Source organism: Stegodyphus dumicola, chromosome 9, assembly GCF_044657685.1.
Source record: "Stegodyphus dumicola isolate Sdum_Otavi_A_Nest chromosome 9, ASM4465768v1".
In the NCBI taxonomy this organism is placed as follows: Eukaryota; Metazoa; Arthropoda; class Arachnida; order Araneae; family Eresidae; genus Stegodyphus; species Stegodyphus dumicola.
This window is the reverse complement of record NC_140776.1, coordinates 35,279,734-35,305,575: the sequence shown is the minus strand read 5'-3', so window position 1 is coordinate 35,305,575 and position 25,842 is coordinate 35,279,734.

Genomic DNA, 25,842 nt, shown 5'->3' with positions numbered 1-25,842 from the left:
ATTAAATTTTATATTTGTGTTACTGTTACTTCACATTGTCTCGCCTCAGGTACAAGTGTTTAGCTGAGTTGCAAGCAAACGTTCTTTTACAGTCTTCTCAATTTCCAGTTAATACTTTAGTCTTAACTATAATTCGCTTTTAGTCTATCTAAATTTTGGTTACATTTTATGATGCCAAAAACTATTACTGAACTTTATATATTTAAGATTATCCAGTTTTGTTAACTAAAACGCAATACGCGATCACTTTGTGCGAATAATATAAATAATAGGAATTTTTACAATTCATTTTTGCTTAACTGAATTTCTGCGATTGATGTTATATCGGGAAGGCATGGGAAGATGTGTTGTGACTAAACTCACCGATCTGACAGTAACATCAGAAGCCCACAAAATTCATTATGGCAAGGATTGCGCCTGTCGTTGGCTAGAACCTTAAGCACCATATAGGTGATAATAAAATTTCGTTCAGTTCCGGTCCCAATTTTGATGGAAAGCACTCCAGGGGAACGGGTCTGAGTGTCTTCCACCCCTCTTTCCCTATCAGCGACCTCTCGAGAGGATTTTAGGCTCGCCTTGTATTTAGAGTGCTCCCATGCCGTAAAGACACTATATATTTGCAAACATCCATGCCTTCTCCGGGATTCGAACTTGGGTCCTTGGGTACCGCAGCAGGTTTCCTAACCACTATACCGTCTGGGCGGCAGGAAAGGGAAGTGCAGCACATAAATAACTAAAACCTGCATGATAATCGAGCTCTCCACTGTTCTCTCGAAATAGAAATCAGACATCATCAGCCAACATATTATTTGTATAGATACAGTACCAAAAGCATAATTCAATTTATCAGAAATCACAATCACCAGTTTTATTACAAAATCCACATGACAAATATTTATCAGATATTATTTGATAATCAAATTCTGAATACGTTGCAAATAGGTAAGTTCTCATAATTACAGTCCTTAAAAACTAAGAAGCTCAAAGTACTTTTATTGAAAATGTACAAGAAAATTTGTGCAAATTTAAAATCAAGAGATTTTGTTCCTGCCATTTCTTCTTTCTTAATGCTGTGTATTGTTTTATGTTGCAATATTATATGAAATTAAATGAAGTCTTCAGAACAAAGGAAATCAAAAGTCATATGAACACTGCCTAAAATCCCACTTTCTCTTTCTGTCAAAAAACCCGTGCTTTCCGCTATACTCCTCTAAATGGTCGTTTATTTCGCAACCGTTACGGTTTATTGTTTCTGGAACAAATAAAAAAATCGCCCTTAACTACAACGAGAAGCTTATGAGGAGCAATAACACTCAAAACTTCAGCACGCCGCTGTAAAAGAATGGACCAAAAGACGAATGATTGCCTGTGCTGTGGACAGCTTAGCGTCTCGCAGTGCGCTAATATCACCCTCAACTGCTGTCATCTCGCTTAAGTTACCACATTTCCCCGAGTCTTTGCAGAAATGCGGACGTTAGACTAAATGACTGGGACTGAGTAAATATTTTGCCTCAGTTGTTTTTAGAGTTGTTTGAATGGTGTTGTCTGTTTGAGTTTCAATGTCTTCGTTGGTTGTGTACGTGGAATGTTTAAAGTAACCGTGAAAACAAAGTTAAATTACTTTTTTTTAAATAATTTATTTGTTGTAATAATTTTATATTTGATCTTTCCTTTCCTTTTTTCTTTTTTTTTTTTTTTAAATTAGATTAGATTAATTTTTGAAACATGTCGTACTCTTTACAGTCAACTAAAAATTATGTCACTAAAGCTCTTGTACATCCTTCTACAAATAAATTTTATATAAAAAACTCTAGTAAGTGTAATAAATTCTAGTGTAATAAATGTGCGTATCTTTCAATACTTATTCTAAGGTATCATATAGTTGTTTATTATTTTCCCCTGTCCTGCGTGCGCGGAAAAAAAATCCCAATGTTATTGATTTAAATTTCGATAAACAGTTCATAGGCATCGTGGAAATTAAAGGAATTTGTTACGATTTTTTTAAAGCTTTACACAAGAACTTTTTATAGCGTTTTTTCTAAATTTTTTTAAATGTTTTTATTTCCCTTTATTTTCAATCAGTGCTAATAAAGATAAGAGCTTTTGAATTTAAAACAAGGTATAGTTTTGCACGTATAATACTTCTACTGAAATTTTTACATTGTTTTAATAACATTAAAATTAGCATTTCGAATATTAATATTCGTGACATGTGAACAAAAGATTTGTCTATGCTTATGCTAATTATATTAATATTAGGAATATTAATATTCGTGACATGTGAACAACAGATTTTTTTAGGCTTATTCTATTTATATTAACATTTTTAAATGGTTGCTTCAGCTCGTTCATCCATCAGAATTCAGTGTAATATTCAACAATCTATAAAGATTATTAATTTGTTTGAAAAAGCTAGTTTCATCTGGCAGGATAAATATATAGTTCACCAGAAATTTATTGACAATTCTAATATTGGGCAATTTTTTTTAATCTTATGTGTTCTTGAGATAATAAATTGTGTCAATAATACTGAATTAAACTCAGCCTATAACAATGCTGCTTCTAATATTGAAAAGATAGGAAGTATAGCATGCTACTCCATACCATTTTTGTAAAAAATGGAACACAGAATGGGGAAATATTTATACAAGACATAATTGTTTTAATAAATTAGAAATTGTGTTCTTTTATTTCATTAAACATATTTAAGACATCATATATAAGCTTATCTCCCCCATGTTCAGAAGGTCTAGGCACAAAGAAAGCTAAATTTGGAATTCTCAAATGGCTATAAAATAAACTGTTATTTCTGAATAGAATCGTGAGTTGTTCTTACGACGTTCGAAAGCAGAACACTGCTTGAATATGAAATCGGAAAATAAACAGTTCATGATCTCGACATATTTATTTTGATAACAACAAACGGGAATCTTTCGTGTAACTTATTCAAATTTCGATTTACTTCTCGATACGGTTGAACTTACTCCCAATTAATTAACTGCAATAATTATAATATATTATATTATTTTCTTTCCCATTTCCTTTGTGTAGTAAAGATTAATTATAAATGCCTTTATTATTTTGTCTAATTTTTCAAATATGCATATAATGTTTGATAATTAATATTTGAATAACAGATTAAAAAGTGCTAAAATTTCCTAACCTAAATAAGTTTTTGTGTTATGTTCGTATTTAGTCCTTAATTATAAGCGAAGATGATATACTTTGATTCAGTATTAAATGAAACGTATGTGTAAAAATAATATAGTTAAGCATTAATAATATAGCAATATTAATAATGTAGTAAAATAATATAGCATTAATTCCAACATAAATATTAATGCATTTACCACTCATTTTTTGCCTAGCATTGAGTTTGGTTCAAAAGGCTTATGGAGTTCGGTAGATTCAGAACAAGCATTCATCGAAAGCAAGCGAAATACGTCTGCTATGCTTTCGTATTTATTAAAACGTTTACTTTTCTGGTTGTAATTTAACTTCAATTTCAGTCATTATTATGTTATTTTAGTACGCTTTATTTCCTTGCATTCGTCATAACACTAAATACATATGTTGTGTTTACATCCGACGCTAAAATATTCATTTGCATTTTATTAAATCATTTTCTATACAACAGCTGCAAAACTTAACTTCATAATGCTAAACAAATCACATTTAATAAATTATTTTACGGTTTCTTTCAACAGCAGTTATTTTTTGCAATTAAAACATGAATCACTGCTACATTTTATTTCAATCTCAGTAGATTTATTTAATATTAGTAGAATAAAAATTTCACTATGCTTTAAAATCTTTTATTATGTAAATGCAATGCAATGGTAAAAAAGAGAGTAATATTAAAATACATTTATTTTTAGACTAAGAAAATTTAGTAAATATGTTACTATAGCCTAATTGCTTTTTTTTTCTTGGTGTTGTCATGACAACATAAATTTAACTTAACACAGCCCCTATGTTTTTTAAAACAATTTATACGTTGATTTTACTGCAAAACCAGTTTTAAAAGCTATCAGATGAAAATAGCAAAATGACGAGCATTAATAAGATTAAAGATCTTCGTATACTTGAGTTCTGTGATTAAGCAAAAAATGTAATAATTCTTACCCGAACAACGGGCCCTGATGAAAATTTACTATATACCTGATGCTTATGTATTAACAGTGAATAATATAATTAATTAACATGCATTAAAGTTTACTTCACACAAATTCGGTTGTATCAAATTGTGGGATTCCTCACAATGTACTTCTCAGTTACTGTAGAAAGTGAAGACCTTAAGAACTGATAAGCGAATAATCGCTTGAGTTCGTGTGACAAGAAACAACAAGATGGAAGGGTAAGTAACCCTTTATCATTCATATAAGGTTTAACAGAACTTCGTCTTGGAGTGTACAATAAAAGCCGACGCTTGGGCTTGAACTTAAGAGGCTAAGAAGTAAACTAAAACTGATCTAAACTAAAGAAATATAGCCGAAGCTATCAAGATTCTAACTGAGTTGGTCTCTTAACGCTAGTTGACTGCGAAGTTATCAAGAGCCTAAGTACGGCCGAGCGTAATAATAGCTTACGAGAGAGTAGCCTGAAAAGGCGAACACGTGCAGACAGAATACCTGGTAATTCTCTCGCTAAGACCGTAGAACTTCAGGGTTTAAATACCGCTCCTCCCCATTATGTATTCAGACGTAATTCTAAAACTAAGTTCTGGCTGGAAGTAGTACGTTGAAGTTAAGAATTTGACAGGAAAGAAGTTTAGCTCAAAATGTAACTGTTAATAAAATTAACATGATCCTTACAATATGAAATTTCAATAGCGAGGTAACTTGAATAACAATTATTTCAAAAATGTGCTTGATTTTGTAAACGTGTCATGAGTGAATATGTTGCAGTGAGTGCTGCACATCTTTAATGAAAACACGATGGGTCAATTGACTTTTTTACTTAAAGTGTTTCATATCTCTAGTAGGTTTGAATCATGACGTTTATGTGGGCAAATCTTATGAATAATTATCATTTATTTATTCTTCAGGTCGTTTTTACCAGGCTTTTGATAGTGAGCAAATAATAAACTGATTATTATTGATAACCATGATGGTACCTAAATGATTACTTTATGCCATAGTATAGTATCACGATAACTGGAAATAACCATAATGGCATAAAAATGATACAGTTAAAGAGCATTGATTGTTGCAGGTTACACCAATACTTCGAACTCTCCATAATTTATTTCTCCTTCTCGTTTCATAATATTAAAGAATTTGCAATTAAAACATGATTGATACATTTGATACAACCGAATTTGTGTGAAGTAAACTTTAATGCATGTTAATTCAGGATGAACTTATAGACTGTAATTAGGTTCACTCGAAATATAGCACGTTTATTATTTCAGCTAAGCTGAAATATTTTAGAAGGCAAAACACCTATTTACATATACATGATAATATATTATTCGTGAGATAATGTTGCCTAGGAAATTTCAGTAGTTTTCTCATGAGCATAAAAAGCATGGATCCTTCAAGACATGTTTTGTCTGCTGATACCTTTACCCGCATAAAGTTCAGAATTAACAGCCTAAGGTTTAAATAAAATTCATGCAGCTTGCATTTACAATTAATAAATAGAATACTTATATAAAAGTGTTAGAATTATTAGAATTATTTATCTTTGTATTAAATGCATTGAGATTATTTCTGCTATTAAAAATTTTAATGACATTATTTAAAATAAATTTAATATTGAAATTAATAAAATAATTAATTGAAACATTACATACATTTTTTCTTTTACTATTTATCAATAGATAAATAGTAAAAAAATATTTTGAAAGATAAAATATGTTTTTAATATAAAAGGGATTTTTATTTATTTTTATGATATGTGACATGGATATTTAATTTGGAATTTTATAAAGTTAAAAAAATGAAATGGTATTAATTAATGTATTTTTATTAAATTAAATGCTAAACAGAAAAAAAAATCAAATGATGCTTTAGCAACAAAACATGAAACTGAAGTTTCACATGATTGAAAATCTTGACATTAAAGGTAACCTTTTTATTTAACAAACTAATTAAATGAATTATATTATGAATTAATCCGACTAATTGTTGGGTAATTTTCAAAATCATTTAGACGTTCGAAGGCAACATATCTCGCATTCATTCTCGTTCTTAATAAAGTATGTCCCCTATAAGTTTGAAATTTATGCCGGCTATTATTTTCACAGCAAGATATCAAAGATCGTCATCAAACTATTCGAAATAGTATTCGTGTATCTATGATGCAAGCCATCTATCAATGGGCCACACTTTACTAGAAATCACTGAAAACTGCATAAAAGTACGAAAGGGGAGGTATAATGATTATTAGGGTTATTTGTCAGAATCGTCAGCAATGCGGAGATAAAATGGTAGTTGAAAGAATGACATTTATTTCCTTAAAATAACAGAAATGATGTTATTCAAGCCATTATACATTCTAGTAAAGGCATTTGTGAGGATGATAAGACATAAATGTTTATGATCAAGGGGAGACATATTTATTTGTTGTAATGTTTCAATTATATTATCAGTTTCAATGATGAGCTTCGTTTTTTATCTTTTTAACAAGGATAAAGGAAACTGCAATTCAAAAGAAATGTAAATTACATAACAGAAAGCATTGAAACATTTTCGGAGAGGAAGCTAGTCACTTAAACATACTTATTTAACAATAATATATAGATTTTAAGGATTTTTCTTTAAAATTTGAATGCATTAATGTGGAAGACACGCTACTTCTTACATTACGTTTATATCCATGTTAATACGATGAGTGGCCAAACGCATAAGGCGAACTGCATGAGCGAGCCACATTACTTACGACATTATCAGAAAATAAATAATTATTATTTTCAAAACGTGAAATTTTATAATTTGTTTCATATATATATACTAATGTATTTGCATACTCTAGCCATTTATTTAAAGGGTATTGTCATGTACAGTTCGGGTAATGTCAAATAAACTATAATCTTATAATATACTAATCTAATTAATATCAGGACACATGCTAGTTTCATCAATAATCTGCAGATCAGAAACTTATGTCTCGCACTGTGTGAAAAATAAACATGATAAATGTTATAAAAACTCTTATTTTTTGTTTCCCAATTGCGAACCCAAACCGTCTACAGACTTTGGCCACTTATAAAGGCCAGAAGCGGTGGTCACTTTATTATGGAGTCACTTGATAGGTGGGTCGCCTTAGCCTCCTATGAGGGGACGGACAAATACAACCATGTCTTCTCTGGAATTTGAACTCGGGCCTGTTGGTATTGCAGTCGGCTTCCCTAACCACGATACCTTCTGGGCGGAAAAAAAAAAGTCTTAATTAAGTTGTAATTTTTTTTATGTTAAATTCTAAGGAATATGAATTTTGAAAATAAAATTATAAAACAGTTAATAATAAATTAATAAAAACATACAAACGGGAATAAATTTCAAAACAGTAAACACCTAACCCTAATATATATAAATTATTAATTTAAATTTTTGTTAAGTGTCATGAAATGTGTAATGCAATTTTTCTAAATTTATATCAGTAATAATTTTTACTAAAATTTAATGATATATGTAATGCGTAATTATATACATATAAATATTAATTATTACAACTGGAAATATATGCCGATATAAAATTAAATTAGGCCTAAATTCTGCTTTTCCTGTCTGTTTTTAAAATTAGATGCGTAGTGCATTGAAATAGTTAGTTTGTTGAAAGGATATTTCAAGAAACATACTTATCATCGCACTTAATCTTATTTTTAATGAAATAAAAAAATATATTCTTATACTTTTTTTCATAATCTCTAAGCATCTTAATTAATGCAAGCCAAAAAAGAAATCAAAAGCTGGTAACTTATTTTAAAAAGTTTCATTCAATTTTGTATTTGATTTTTTTAAATGAAATCTTTCGAATTACTTTGCTAAGGATACTGAAGTTATCCCCGCATGAAATATTTAAAATTTATTTTATTTTAAAATAAGAAACACAACTGACATGGCATCGAAACTATATTATATTGAAAATGTTTATTTTTGTATAAATGTTGAAGCAGATCTACATCAATTCTATATATTGACATAGGATTGCATAAATGTTATTCAGATATATCATTCAAAAATAAGAGAAACTATTTAAAAAGATTTATATTCCAAATTTTTGTAACGAAGTTGTTAACATCTCTGAAATCTGCGATGTTATACATAAATTACCTTTAGTATGTCTCAATGAAAACTTGGCGGATTATAACAATACACAGAGAATATGTAGAGTAACCGGCCGAAACTATGATATTAAAATGCGAGCTGTTAGCTTTTATAATTCATACAGTTTGCATGAGAGAAATATTATATTGCTGGTAGCAATGTGAGGAACTAACTTTTACCTATTATAAAGTAGAGCTATTGCAAAGTAGTATAGAGCTATTTTGTTATTTGAAGTAGGAAACGTCAAATATCAACTACGCTGCTGCCGAACTGGGAATCGTGGATTTTCCTATCGCTATTTGAAAATACTTCTAATTATGCCACAAGCGCATGCACGAAGGAAGGCAATAATTCTTCGTATTTTCTTCCATTTAAAGAGTGACTGGCGAGAGAGGAACAAGACTCGTGGTAGAATCCAGATTGTGACGAAGTAGAGTCACCACATATTAGTAGGGCGCCAATGCAGAGCTATTGGAATTTCTGGAACCAGGAAACTTGAAAAAGTCAGCAATACTGTCCCCGAGATTCGAGTCATAGATCTTTTGATTGCTACCGACTCTGCTACCAGCTATACGAGCTGCTAGTAGTTGGTGCTACTAACGATAGCAAGCAATTAGAAAAACGAAAATACTTAATATTCTCTCTCAGTAAAAAAACGACTCGGAAGAGAAGAGAGACACAGTCAGCAAAATGTGAGAAATAATGAATTAGTGTCTACTACATTTTAATGAAGCACCATTTTTTTGCTTTTCTTCCTGTTCGTCATCGACAGAACAGTGGGTGTGCTCCGTTAGGTGTTAATCAGACTGTTGGATTCCGTCAATAAAATGACAAATTAAAAAAAGCTTCAGTTTAGTGCAATGTTCTCAGTCAGACAGTTGATAGTATAAACTAAGGAATATTAGAAGGACCGGAATTTGGAGGGAAAATGTCCAACAAGGAAAAACTACATTAATAACAAGATAGTACATTAGTATAATCAATGGCCTGGTATAGCTGGAGGTGTTACATGGCATTGTACTAGTTATAAACTATTACAGTTTATCTTTCGGTACTGACTAAATATCACAGGTTTGTTTCCTTGTAATAATGAAATCATGATGAATACGGGTTTTAATATTAATACAGGCAATAAATACAGGTAAGCATGTTTTTGCAGATATAATCCGCCCTTGCAAGACAACACTCAACTGTTGGTTTCCGCAGGTGATAGTTGGAACTGAGGAACTACTGTATAATAATTAGATGTTCAAGAATAATTTATTGTTCGTCGTGGCTATATGTGATACAGCTACATACTATATAACAAGTATCTTCAACCAATTTAGATAATCGTGCAGATACTTATTTAAATTGACAATTAGATATATTATAAATTATATAGAAAAATAAAATAAAACTTCAAATTATTAAAAATATTTTTATACTTTTAAATCGTTACCTTTACTCAGTTTTATTCTTTTAAGTCTCAGCAGCTACCATTTTGCAAATTATCCCTAGCGTATTAAGCTAAACGATAGCTTGTGGTCGACAGAAACGCAACATATTAACATTTAACAAAATTAAGCGAGTGATAAATACTCAATCAAAATCCATGAATTTCTCAATTTCATTGCATACTTAAAACTACTGCTTTCGCAAAGAAGTAAATTCAGTTTGCAGATATACAGCGATATGTTCGTTTTGCTAATCTTATGTCAATTTTATATTTTTTTCTTCTTTGAGATTTCCCAGTTGACACTTTAAGATTGCTATAGAAATAAGTTTTACTTATTTGTGTTTCCAACTGTTAGTTTACGGTCAGTTTTAACGTGACGGGGGGCAAAATTAAGCATTTTTCGACACATTTTATTTTTTCAATTTCATAAAGGCAAGAAAGCGGCTGAGAGATATGTGAAGTTTATGATGTTGAAATGTGTAATGCAATTTTTCTAAATTTATATCAGTAATAATTTTTACTAAAATTTAATGATATATGTAATGCGTAATTATATACATATAAATATTAATTATTACAACTGGAAATATATGCCGATATAAAATTAAATTAGGCCTAAATTCTGCTTTTCCTGTCTGTTTTTATGACTGTTTTTATTTATGTTTAACACAACGCATTGTCTTCAAAAATTTTGTTGTGGTGGTCAAATCATCAAATTGATCAAATGATAAAAATTTCAACGCTTGCCGCGTCATCCGATTATATATGAACGATGCCAACCCACAACTGCTCGTCCATCCTGATGGAATGCGGTCTCGCATTCTCGTAGCACCACTGTCTACATCTAGAGATCTGAAAAATAAAATTAAAAAAAAAAAAAAAAAAAAAAAAAAAAAGAGATTTTTAGTTACTATTCATGGAAAAGTCGTCTTAAATGGTTTATTTCAGCCATCTTTTCTCATCATCTTAACATCCTCAGAAATAACGGCGTTAGCTCTTCTTAAGTGCTCTTTCAGTGTTCGTTCATCTTTTACAGTCTATCTGAATACATGTATTTTACAAACACGTCTTCCTTTGATGTTGTCTGGAACAATTCATCTTCGTATTTACGTCTTCTTAAACATCGGCTGAGTACGTCTTTTTAGATACCGTCTGGATACGTCTTCTGAATGCGTCTTCATAGATATCTTCAAGATCCGTCGTTCGAATGCGTCTTCTCAAAATCATCTTCTTTAAGCCGTCTTCCTTTATACATTTCATCTTTAGACATCATCTTCAGTCTTCTTACATTAGTCCACGTCTTTAAAATAATAGTCCATTAGTCAAATAGGGAAAAATTTGTCTAGTCGGGAAAAACGTCTAAATCAGGAATCATAAAAATTGATATTTCATTATCAAAGATTTTCAATTTTCTTCCTGGATCTTCTGAATCTGCTTTTTCGCTTCTTTTTTCTCACCTTCTTTACTTTCTTATGTTTCGTCTTTGCTTTCCGTATCAGCGTCGTTGTAATCAGGTTTTCTCCCTGACTTCTGCTTTTCAATCTTCTCTTCTTCTTCGGTGGTCTCTGTAGTTTCTTCGTCTCCAGTGGTTTCTTTTGCTTCTCTATTCCAAGGTATTTTACTGAAATTTTTCTAGTAGAATTCGCATTTGATTCATCACCTTTAGCAAATAACTCTTCTTCGGGGAAATTCTTCTCTTCAGAATCTCCTTCTGCAGTGGCGTTTCTCCTCGTTGGCTTCAGAGCTAATTGCATTGTGCTTGAGTTTCCTTTTTGCACTAATTCATCTTCAATAATATCATTTTCATTTACATCAGAATCTGAATCACTCAGGACGTCGTCAGAATTCATAATCAGGGAATCAATGCCACTTGCTTTGATTGTAGATGAAGTATATAGTTTGATCACATTCTGTGCTGTAACAGGAACTATACTAACAGGATCAGTTTCTGCTTTTGGAAGCAAAAAACCATAATTAACAACTTTTTCAAATCCTTCTTCAGAACCATTTCCATTGCAATAAGCATTTTTTTGCTCTTCAGAATCATTCTCAGATTTCTTGTTTTCTGCGATAACACAAATATTTGATCTAAATGAAGAATCATCAATTTGGAATTCACCTTCAAATCTCTCTATAGGTTTGTTGCCAAATTCCGTTAACTGTAGCTCTGCCGACTTCAGTTCAGGAGAACCTATCTTCTTATGTATATCTTCTCGGATTAACGTTACCTGACTACCAGTATCTATTAAAGCATCAATCTGCAAATTACCCAAATTAACAATTTTATGCATTTCTTTCTGACAAGTCTGAGTTATTGGAGTAACAGCTTTGGCATCTTCGATATTTTTAGATGATGTTTTCGAACAATCTACGGCTTTGTGTCCAAACAAATCACATTTAAAACACTTAAATCCTTTACTCTTATTGTTACAAAAATTCGACTTATGGCCAAAACGTCCACAATTATAACACCATGGCTCTTTAATCTTACTAGGTACAGCGCGTGTTTTATTTTGTATGATAGTACTTGAATAATCCTTATTTTTCGTATCTAGAACGCGAATTTTCTCATAAATTTTTAATTTCTCTTTGAATTCAGAAATAGTTTTACACCCGTACAAAACAATTTTGTTACTACTCTGATCTGGTATCCCATTAATTACATAATGAAGAATTGATGAATCATCAACAGAACCGCGACTGGCTATTTCACGCATGGCAATTAAATATTCGGAAAGTGATTCACCAGGTTTTAAGTGTCGTTTCTGTAACAAATTATGAAGTTGTGGACTGTTTATTTTAGAACCAAATTCAGATAAAAGATTTTCTTTTAATTTTTTCCATGATATTATACCTTTCAAAGACCTAATAAATACTTTAGCAGAACCAGTAAGCAATTTTTTAGCAAACACAATTTTCTGTAATTCCGATAACTTAAATAATTTAAAAGATTCTTCTAAATCACCAATGAAGGATTCAACTAGATATGTATCAGTGCCATTAAATTCAGAACAAAGTTTCTAAAATATCACTAAAAATGTAAGGAAATATTGCTAGGCATTATAATGTTTTCATCCACTGAGTTATTTATGGGAGGTGATTCTGACCGAACAGAATTAATATCACCATTTTTATCAGAATCATAAACACTTTCGTTTTCAGATAACTCATCATCGTCATCACTTTCGGATTTTAAAAGCTTAAAGTCACAAAGACTATTCAATATTAAATCACAATTTTTATCAGGATTTGAATCATAATTAAGATGTAACAAATTACACACAGAAATAAAATCATTTGCAGTAAGAGTTTTAAGTAATTTTTGTTTTGTTTCTTCAATATTAAAATCAGATGGAAAACCACAAAAGTTACGCAATCTAGCTCTACTTTTTCGATCACCCAAAGTTCCAAATACAATTTGATGTAAAAGTTTAATTGACTTAGTAGGCCCAGTCTTTAAAGAATTTGAAATTCTAGGAATAGAATTTAAGGTAGTCATCTTAATTCACAGTGTCATAGAACACTATTCTTAGAAGTAACAATGTGGAAATAATCGAAACAAAACTTACTTATTTTGTAATATTCATAATGCTTCTTCCTAGGCTCATACCGGCCTGAGCGCCCAAATCTGTAGAATCGGTATTTACTGTCTTTTAATATGATGTTTGTAAACTTACTTCCGATGTGGCTGTCTAGGGGCTAATAAACTAGTCCGATTTATGTAAAACTTGAATATTTAATGAAACATGAATAGTTGCTACAAACTACAAAGTAATTACATACATAGAAGGAAATAGATGAGATTATCTACAAACGAAGAGAAGGAATCGTATTTTATAAGCAAACATCTTTGAATCGCGTATTCGTCTTAATGCCGGAATCCGCTGCCTTCGTCATCGACCAAGTGAAAGATTTCCTCCCTCAGCTTGCCGCGTCATCCGATTATATATGAACGATGCCAACCCACATATATATGTATATAAAAGTACTTTTTAAGTTTTGACTAGACTTTAGTGAAAGTCTTTAAACCCTGCCTAGTCACATGTTTAGCTGATAGAGAAATTTATCGGAGGAAGAAATCGGAAAATTCTTCCATGTCCTTGCGACGCTCTAAACCGCTTCCTGTAGCTAGCTGAACTAGTTAACTACTTACTTACATCTTGAGAGTACACACTGGAAACTGCAGTAATTCTTTATATCACTTCCTAGTTAAAGAGAGTTTGGCTCCAGGTCCTAAAAGAAGTCAGGCTCGAGCTCCATTTGATCAAATCCAAGTTGTGATAAATAGCTACACGCCTTGTTTTAATTCGAGCGCCAATGTAGAAAAAATTAGTTTTTTTTTTTTTTTTTTTTTTTTTTTCTTTTTCAATGTAATGCAATTAGTAACAGCAAATGAAACGTTTAGCACAGAAGGATAAACAAATAGGTATAAAACTGACAGTGTTATAATTAGTAAATATTGAGGGACATTAAACTATTTTCAGTCATAAATATGTTATTAAACTATTTTCAGTCATAAATATGTTATTTAACAATCTATAAAATTATTAGTCATATATTGATACTCCCATGACAGATTATTGTTTTATGAGGTATTGCATTTCTAACCAACTATTTTGAAGTTATCATATGAATTTTTAAAATTATAATATTTATATTAACTATATTCAATTCTTTTTTAATCCGCTTGGACAACCCAAATTTCGCTAGCTGTAGTATTAATAAACAAGTGACGTCTTATAATAACCGCCATATTCTACTACATGACAGATTTGCCATAAAAGCTAGTTTTTAGAAATGTCTTAGTTTACTCGTGTTCTCTCGGTGATAATTATAATGGTAATTTAAGAACTTTCGAAGTGGATATTGCATTCAGCAGCACAGACTTAGTTGGGGGCCTAAGGAAGGTTAAAACGATGAACTGAAAATGCTGATAGGTCTTCCTACGGCCAGTATAAAACCAATGAAAAGGATGCACTGTACATAGTTATAGCAAGATACTGTTTGGAATGAATAGGAATTTTGAAGAGTTATTAGGTTTATTTCGGAGCAGGAAACGTCGCAAATGTGCAATCAATACCTTCCCCGAAGACTCTAAATCCAGTCTTCCAAATCTAGACGAATATTAAAAATTAATGAATATTTCAAGACAAGTGGTAAGAAAGAAGAAAAGTCTTACAAAGTTCAACATTGTTGGTATTAATATTCTCCCATACGTGCACGAGTGGAGATACGGGGGAACACATTTGCCAGATCCTGATGGTGATGAATTATCGGTTCGAGAACCACTGCAATTTTACAATTCTTTAAAATAAGAAAAGTGAGAAAATCATCTGTGCTTTCGCCAGGATTTGAACTCTAGAACTCCGGATTCTAGAAGAGAATTTCTAAATCTCATAGTGAAGTTCTTGTATCTCTCACACTTTCACCTGTAAGTTGCTAGCGTAGCATGCTTACCAACAGCATCACAAAAGCAAGGGTACAGTAAAAAACGATAAATTTATGCAACATAATGCTTTCTAATTTAAAGTTGTCTGTCTAAGTTCTACATTAGTTTCAGATCAGCTGAGTATTTCTCTGCTTCTTTAGAAAGTGTGCATATATATCCTATTTAACAAGGCAAATTTCCAGTTGATAGTACTCGGGCGGCATAGATTTCAAAACAGCGCTTAATTATGTTTAAAGAATACTTGGAAAAATTATGCAGCAATCTCATTTCGCTAAACATATTATGAGGTACTTCTGCCGCCTTCTTAGCATGCCTTCATAGTGTAGTGGTCAGTGCGCTCGGCGCGTGTTCGAATCCGAGCGAGGTTCGAGTCCAGGCGAGGACATTGCTCATTTTTCATCTCTTCTGCTTCAAAATAACCTAATGTCTCTACAATATAATCTAATTAAAATCAAATTACTAATTTAGATCATGCATATCCACCTACACACTCGTATTTTTAAAGAAATACGTCAGTGATAAGGCCAATCAGCAGTTTTCTATATGCCAAATGAAGCTATTTTGGTATAAATCTAAAAGCAAATACATATCAGAAATATTGACTAAAATTACACTATTACCAAGGCTTTTTAATAGTGAAAATACATAAAATGTGCTATTTCTTTATAACTATTAGAATGTTCTAAGCTGCACATTCATTTCTCAGTTGCTTTAATAGTCAACTAAGTATGTACTTTAATACTAGAGAGAGTAGAAGTTTATACATAATAACTTGGTGCTTTTTTCTACCTGTCATGTTTATCCACTCAATAACTTTTAACATATTCTTCCAGCTGTTACCACTTGTTAGGAAGAGATCTGAAAGTGCACTTTAATGAGTTTGAATTTGTTTTTATATTAATTCATGATTTGCTGTTATATATGTGACACTCAATAATGCAACTTTCAGGCGAGAGTAAACTATTTAATTAATGACGTTTTAAAATTTACATTTGCAACATCTATTTTTTTTAAAACCAGCTTATTAATTTGATATAAGGTTCCTGTTTAAATGAATTACGAAAACCCCTCTTATTTTTTAATAAATAAATATGGGAAATTTTTAATTTATGAATAAAATTCTGAATGTAAAGTTTCTTTTTTAAATTATAACTAATAAATATATAAATGTACATTATTTTTTCATTACTTTCTTTCCTAATGTCTGCACAGTGAACTGGCATCTGTTTGTTCCAAATATATATATATATATATATATATATATATTGTAATATAAATGATATTAAATTAATTTACACAAAATCTTTAATAACATTAAGTCATTTTTGGATGGTCAGAAAACTATGTTAAATGAAAATAATTAAACTTTTATTTTAATATAAGCTTATAACTTATTTAACATAAGTACAGAACAAATATTCCTTTTAAATTAAGCAATTATGTTTCATAATATTCCATCTAGCTAGGCGTAATTTTAGCTATTTCTTAGAGGAAAGATTCGGAATGACGTAACATTATGTTTCATAAAAGTGGAGTATAGCATTCGGTTATCCTAAGAATTCCACGTTTTCAAATGGAAGTGCGTTATATTCCAATTATTTTGTTATTGCTAATGCGGCGTGAACTTGATTGAAGCGAATGTTTAAATGCGGCCTTTTCTGCTCACATTGCATGATTCTGACATGTGCTGTGACAAAATTTTGTTTCAATGCAGTGCTAAGAACGGATAGCCCAAAAAGCTAATTTTCGTCAAATTTTATTTTTTAAACACTGAAAATAAGTGCCAGTCAGAATTCTAGCAATATTTGTGCTAGATGTAAGAAAGCTAATGTCTCTCACGACACAGTTCGAAATGGTTTTAGAAGTTTAATATTGGAAATTTGAGCCTTCTAGATGGTAGACCATCCTCTGTAAACAAGGATATATTAAAAGATGCTGAAAATACAAGTCAAACAGTTCAGTAACTATCGGGCAAATTAAATATTTCAAAAGTGCATAATCTTTTAAAATAGACTGAGTATATAATCTTCTCCTATGTATGAGCATTTATACTTTGACAGAGAAAAATATGCTTGCTCAAATTTTAATAGCTAATTCTTTGTTGAAAAAAATAAAGAAGTGCTTTTTTAAATGACTCATTACTGAAGGTAAAACGCAGATACTATCCAGAAATGTTACAAAAAATAAATTTTAAAAATTAGACTTTACCATCACGGATTTGCTGTTCTTCTAGAGCCAGTTCACGTCGATAACTTCTTTATGAGTAAATACAAAATATTCCTTAAAAAAGGAATTTTCAGCTGCTTGACAGATCACAAAAAGCCATGCAATAAATTAATGCTTTTGCAAAATGAATTCTTTTTTTTTTTTTAATTTTTTTATTTTTCTGGACTGCTTCATTTGTATTTATCATAAAAAGGCAGAAATTTTGGTATATGTCGGAGGGTTAAGTACCACAGATGTTAAGATTCACACTAACTATTTAACTCCTGAATTCACAAATTTTATCAGCAAAAGATGCAGCATATTTTGGAGCTATTATTTTTCACTATTCGCTTTATTTAAAATAAGGTGTCAATTAAAATAAATTAGAAAACCTGATTTATATATAATAAAAAATGTATAAATTATTAAATAAATGAGCAAAATGGTAAATGCAGTTATTATTCATTTAATTATAACTAATACATATTAATAAGCATCTGCTTTTAATTTCGCTAATTTTGTTAATTTTTATTAATTGACAGGTTGAATAATAGTTCGTATACAGTACTTTAACTTCAATTAGCATGGTGAATGTGTAAAATAAATGCTTTTGTAAATTTCGATAATTTTATTCTACATTTTTTCGCAACAGATAATTTTTCTACAAAATTTGAGGAAACTGAGCCGACATTATTATCAACAGAATATGTACACTGTCAAAAAATATTTTGCTTTTTTTATATCATTCGTTCAAAATCGGAAAAGAAGATGTTAAAATTGTACTCTACGTCCCTGTTATGATGGTTAAAAAATTAAAACTTCAATTCATCTTCTCGTTTTGCGTTAGTTACTGGAAAAGATCACTTATATAATTTTAGATTTTATCTGCGTTTTATTTTAAGTGAACATGTCCGAATAGAATTTCAGTAAGCAATTTATTACCATTTTAGAATTATGATTTAATTTATTTTTTTCTAAAATTGGTTAACAACTCTGATTTATAGGTAATAATTTATTTACTTTGTTGGAGAATTGTTGTAAAGTATGTTTTCTTGAAGTGAATTGTTATTATAAGTATATAAATATGTTTTGGGGTCATGTATTGTACCTACTAATTTAGAGACATGTAGAATATTAATGCTGTATAAATTCTTAAAAACGTTTCGTTGAAGTTACTATTGTACTTCTTTTTCTATGGTCAAGCGCAGATATTGCTTTCCGTTGTAGAAGACATACGCTGCGAAACTCATATTAGACGTCTGCCTATATTATAACATTCTGATGAAAATATCACAAATGTATTTTCAAGAAATAACTTGCTCTTCGAAACTTAGTTTTGATATTTTGCAAGTTCATTCACCTGCATTCATAATTCTGTCAATCATCGCATCCTTGGATGTTTCATTTTAAACATAAGAAGAGAAAAGATTCCGTCTGTTCATGCCTTGCGAGTCAAAAACAGCATTTTGATCAAATAAAAGGATGTCAAATTTTGCGATGTGATGGTGACATCACAAAGATGATGAAATATATTTGACTGTATAAAATGCATGTGCTTTTCTAGTCGAAATATTGCTATCTTTCTCCTTTACGCACTATGTTATTTTTGCGAAAATTTAAAAATATATTTAAAATTCAAAGAAATGCATGAAAATGTCGAATTAGGAAATACAAAAAACATAAGATATGTATGCGTACAATAGCACAAAAGAATTATGTAACTGTTTTAGGGCTACCAACCCTAAACTTAATTACAATATTAAATTAGAATTATAAAAACATTATAGCTCTAGTATTCTCCGATGAAGCAAAAAAGAAGAAATAAGTAAGTGCAAAATATATTCTCATTTGATAATTGACAAACAACAATCTGCAGAAAACAGAAATGGGGCAAATGGTAATAAAATTAATGTAAAATATCACCGAAGAGAAAATAGAGTATAAACTGGATGAAAATATATAGAAATCATTATTCTTTTAATAAGATTTCCTAAGAACTAAAACTTTAATGGGAGCTAATTTCTATGTAAATTCTTCTTCAGTGAAGAAAAGTATAAAATAAATTAATCATTTCAACGAATTAATACAATTTTACTTTTAAAGGACTAGCCACCAGATGTACTATTATAAAATTTGAATGCAATTTTAAATTAAATGTGAATTCTTCATTCCAGAAATTAGTCGTTAATATGTCCTGAAATAAATATTAGGATATCGTTTTCAAACATATTCATAGTAACTCCTGCCACAGCCATCACCTCTGCAAATAACTAATATTTCTCAGAAAAAAAAAGGCTACCAGCATTTTAAAAGTAACCATTGTGATGGGAATACTTTATCCCCAGGGTGTAGGCAAATGGCACTAGTTATCTAGCAGCGGTTGTGCGGATAGGTAGAGTAAGTTCGTAGACGCGTCAGAGCGATTGAAATGATTAAACGCTTAGAAAATTGGTCTCGCTTGGAGGTACGATCCGTGATTTGGTGCCCTGATCGAGAATCTGGAGAGTGGTCGTATCATTACTGCCGATCATTATTGTATCACTTAGACAAGGCTACGTGAAGCTATCCATCCCAAGTGCCCTGACATGTTGAGGGATGCTGTAATCCTCCTGCATAGCAATATCTGGCCCCATACTACACGCTAAACTAACAAATTGCTGCAAAGGTTCATGTGGGAATTCTGGAATCACCCCAAATAGAATTCAGGTTCAGCACCTATTGACTATTTCCTTTATCCGTAATTGAAATAACATTTATCTTGAATGAGTCATTCTTCAGAGAGTGATGTGAAAACAGCCACCGAGAAATGGCTCAATGGACAGCGACGTGATTTCTACAAAGTCGGGTTAAATAAGTTGGATTCTGCTCTCAGATGAATGTTTAAACGGTTTTGATTATTATGAGGAAAAATTATAGGCACGTATGTCTCTTTATTCCTTTTTGTATTTTCTATCTGCTGCTGGATTTGTCTGCTATATAATATTTCTTTTTTTTTTACCATTGAACCTCTTTTTGAGATCAACCCTCGTATATTGCAGTGAGAAAACCAGAAAAGTACGTTTGTAACCCAAACCTTTGCCAGCGTTTGATTTGACTTCAAAATACTCGTGTTCGTTCACTCACTGTTCTTAATTGGGGTAAAGAAAAGTAAACGAATGGACAGCACCGGTAAATTGCTAATTGCAATATTATGTTCAAAATTGACTGCGCCCTTTGCAAAGGAGTAATTATTGAGGACTGCAAAGTATGTCAAAATGATATTTTAATCGTTCATTTTAATCATTCTTAATTTCCGTTTACAACTTCTGGCCAGAACTTATTTTCAGAATTGCGGTAAAATGCAAATGAGTGGGAGAAGTATTTAACTTTTAAATTCTACTGACTTCATTAGAGAGCCAGATATTCTGATCAGCGCGCGTTCGAATTTTAGGCTACTCTCTCTCTTAAGCTATTATTTTACTCGGCCGTACTTTAGGCCCTTGAAAGCTTCCCGATAGTTAGTGTTAAGAGGCCAACTCAGTTAGAATCTTGATAGCTTCTTCTATATCGTTTTAGTTTAGTTAAGTTTTACTTCTTAGTATTTCTGAGTTCAAACGAAGTGGAAGCTTTAGTGTAAACTCCAAGAAGGAGTCGTAAGTTAAATTTATTTTGAATAATAAAGGGTATTTAACCCTTCTTGATTTCTGCTCTCTTTTCACTGAATGAGGAACCTTAAGATTTTCTACTCTCTTTTCAGTGAATGAGGAACCTTGAGATTTTCTGCTCTCTTTTCACTGAATGAGGAACCTTAAGATTTTCTGCTGTCTTTTCACTGAATGAGGAACTTTAAATGAGGAACCTTAAGAACTGGTAAGCGTTCTTAAGGTTCCTCATTTCCAGCTTTAACTGAAAGGCAGGAATTTTACAAAGTAACTTAACACAAAATACGAGGGCTATCCAGAAAGTAGATTACGTTTTGGAATAAAAAAATAAACAAAGTATAGGAAACAAATTTTATTATATACAGATGAAAGCCACACTCAAATACTACTTTTCTACATAGTCACCATACAAATTAAGGCAATTATCGTAGCAATGTACGAGCTTGGAAATTCCTTCGTCGAAAAATTCGGCCGCCTGCGCCTTCAACCACTTCGTTACCTCTTCTTGCAGCTGTGCGTCGTCATCAAAACGCTGCATAGCCAGCCACTTCTTCATTGCTGGGAATAGGTGGAAGTCGCTCGGTGCCAGGTCGGGACTGTACGGCGGATGAGGAAACAACTCCCACTTAAAAGATTCAAGAACTTTACGAGTGACATTTGCCGTGTGGGGCCGGGCGTTGTCGTGAATCAACAAGATCTTAGAGCTCAACATTCCTCTGCGCTTGTTTTGAATTGCTCTTCTGAGTTTTTGGAGAGTTTGGCAATACCTTTGAGAGTTTATTGTAGTGCCTCTTTCCAGGAAGTCCACCAAAATTACACCTTTTCTGTCCCAAAAAACAGTCGCCATCATCTTCCTTGCCGACATTGTTTGCATGCATTTCTTGGGTTTTTGGGGAGAACTTGTGTGCCCCCACTGCATTGATTGCAATTTCGTTTCACAGTTCACATGTTTCACCCATGTTTCGTCACCAGTAACGATGCGATCGAGTAAAGAGTCACCATCCTTATGGTAAGCGTCCAAAAAGTTCAACGCTGCAGCCATTCGCTGATTTTTGTGGTCCTCTGTCAAGATTTTTGGAATCCATCTTGCACAAAACTTGTGGTAACCAAGCTTTTCGCTGATGATTTCATGCAACAAACTTCGCGAAATTTGTGGTAAACTCAAAGAAAGTTCCGTTATTGTGAAATTTCGATTTTCACGGACTTTAGCATCGACTTTTTCGAGAAGTTCGGCGGTCACTATGCTGGGTCTCCCACTTCGATCTTCGTCGTGAACATTGGTTCGGCCATTTTGAAATCTTATGACCCACTGACGCACTCCACCTTCAGTGATAATGTTGTCCCCATACACTTCACGAAGCTGCCGATAGATTTCTATCGGTTTACAGTTTTTTGCAGTCAGAAACCTTATTACTGAGCGCACCTCGCAGCTCGCGGGATTTTCAATTAACGCAGACATTTCAAACCGTCACAGTATCTGAACGGAGCACAGCACGAACCTCTCATTAGCACGGCTAGATGCAGACTGAGCTGCGCAACGCTCTGACCCCAAGATGGCCGCGCTAGCCCCAACCCTAGCGGACACAGACGGAAACGTAATCTACTTCCTGGATGGCCCTCGTAGTATGTACGGTAAGAATGAATTCAATTTTAACTACACGACTGATATCTACTTAAATCTATATCCGTTTTATCGGCTACACAGCATAGTCGAGTCTAGAACATCAATATAACATAAAGTAAATGGCTAGCACAAAATATTCAGCAACAGAGATATTTGCAAACATGCGGCATAAACTCGTAACTAACTCTTTTACTGCGAAGTCTCTGCTGATAAAATACTATAACTTAAAGTAAATGGCTGATACAGAATATTCAGCAACAGAGCTGTTTGCAAAGACGCGGCATAAGCTTGTAACTAACTTTTCTACTGCGAACTCTTAAATTCTGCTAATAAAATACTATTTTCTATCTCATTGATATTTGCATATATGTCATTTAAATTTGCATTTTGGCATGAAACTGAAATCAAAAGAAAAAGAAATGTTTTTTAAACTAAAAATAATTTACTAGTATAAAATAAGGTCTTTACAATGACAGATCTTAAAACTGTGTCTAAATTATTTCAACACTAGACACAATTTAACTTCCAATAATTAAAATTTTTAAAAGAATAACTATTAACAACAAAATCTGTATATTATTCAGCTCTTTCAGTGGCACGAATTACCTTGAGACAAGTTTTCATCCTATTTGTCGGATTTGGTGTCCCGCTAACTCATTTACATGATAAAGTAAAATTTTTACAATCTGCAAGCTGTCTAAATTTATGAAATATTTTAGTATCTAATATCTGATCTTAATTTATACGTTGAGCATACAGTAGATATAATTAATAAAATACTTTAAAATTAAGTCTGAAACAACTTTCTCTTACCTTCTAATATATTTCCGCTTTAGATTGTATTTTTAAAACAATAAACATAATAATATTTGTCAACCACGTAACATTGTTATGGAATCAAAGTCATAAAAACAAGAGCTAAAACATTGCTATAGGCATTAATTGAAAAATAAATGAAATAATTTCGCTTAGGGTTACAAAATGCTGCCAACAAAGGCGTTGAAAGCTGCTTTCTTTTAAATATTGATATAGTCTTATACTTAAAACTGCAAAAGTTCTTGAAATAAAGTAGAGAATTTTAGAACTATTAGGTAACAGTGTGGGTGGAAAGTTTTTGTAAAACAAAATCTAACATTTTATCTCATACCTGCACACTAACAATTCTAATCTGTGAAACCTAAGACTAAGATTCCAGCCAATAAAAACACCAATACTAAGATTTCTTTATTATTTAATGATTTAAATGCGAAATGTTCGATACATTTACGTACAAAATTGAATATTCACTTGCATGCATGTAATTTCTTTTCTTCTACACCGTACCGTAGTCTTATCTAAATGGTTCTAAACTGTGAAAAAAAGGACTTCATTTTGGCACAGGAACACTTTCCCGAAGTCTTGAAAAATAATATTTGACTTGGCTATTTTTCCAGAAAGCACTTTTAATTGCCTGCAATTTTCTATTACTAGAGCTTATCATCCTTGGAGGAATAATTTACCTCAACAAAGTCTGAACAGTTTCTACTAAACTCTCATTTTCTCTACTTGAAATCCTCATAAAAGACTCATTTTAGATTCAAATACTTCCCAACATTCCAAGAGTTTCGTCATAAAACCAGAGTTTCAGAAATCCCTCTCTGTTTAACTATGATGGTATACAAGTCCAATACAGAACTAACTTTCATCTTATTATAGCCATCTCTCGTCAGAAAATCCCGATCTTACACGAGAAAAGTAAATCTGTATCAAAAGCTTTGGCAATACTCTGGATTTTGTAAAGTAAGCTTAAGGATAGAACTTAAAATGCTTTAATTTGAATCAGGAATATATGAAGCGCTATTAAAGCTAAAATGAATATGAATTTTTATATTAAATAAAATTAAGGATTTAATAAACGGAGACATTATTATTAATAGCTGAATATATTTTTATAATATTGCAATATGGAGGAAATTGAAAATATTAAAATACTGCAGAATGTGTATCTGAAAGAAAATTATAAAATTAAGAATGTTAATATATGTTATACAATATTCTAAATTTAATTAATAGTTATTGAAACTACTGGAAAATCATTCACTCAGAAATATCTGTCTTATAATCTTTTATTCAAAACGATTATATTTCTTGAACACAAGGATCGTTATACTTGGCTCTCTCATAACAGATAAGAATTTTCATTAAAATCAGTGAGAAATATTTCAATGAAATTTGTAATGGAGTTACTTTAAAATAAGATTATGGTAAAATAGCTTGGCGTTATTAAACAAATAATTGAATCTCGGAAAAATGTAATTGCAAGGAGCACACAAGTCAGTCCTTGATCATATCTTGAAATATTTAAGAGGTACTGCAATTGATACAGGATTCTCGCCTCAGATTTTAACCAGGCAGTCAAAAATATGTGCACTCATTATTACAAATACAATTATATATTTTTCCTTCCTGTTCTCAATAATATATGCAATTCTGTCTTTAAAGAGCTTCTTCCTGAAATGAATACTTGTGAAATATGGCATTTTTCGTATGTGCATTCATAATGCACTTTGCACAAAAACACGCACGTTTAAAACTTAGTTTCCAGGAGCATGAATCTCATGTTTCCGGAAAAGGAAACAAAGACTTTAAGCATAGGTACAGAGCACTGTTAATCTGCAAACCACAAATTTAGATTTGCAGTTATTAAATGCACCAAAAGAAATAGTTTAGAATTAGGCTTTAAGAGTTTCAATTTCCAAGACTTCTTCTTTTTTTTTTTTTTTTTTTTTTTTTTTTTTAATGGTCAAGACAAGAAATCGTTTTAAATTGGCCAATTCTAATCCGTACTTCTCTATAAGCGGATCATATCTTGATATATTTCCCCTTATATTATAGGAAAAACCTTTCAAAATTTCCTCGATGTCTTATTTTATCTATGATAGCTTTCAATCGTTGAAAGCTTTTATACTGTAATAAAATATATATAATTTAACTATAGTTTCTCGCATTCAGTTTATTTAACAAGTAATCCTTTTTAATTTTAAGCCTTAAATACTTCATATTTTTAAAAGAATTTTCCAAAATATTTAGTTGAAAATGAACTTACTATAAACATCTTCACAATAAACGTAACTATAGTGTATGTAGTGCCAACTTAGGCAGAGCATTTCTACGAGATACGAGAGAATTGAGAGTCATAAAATAAAAGTCTTAAGATTTCTAGGGATCCACCA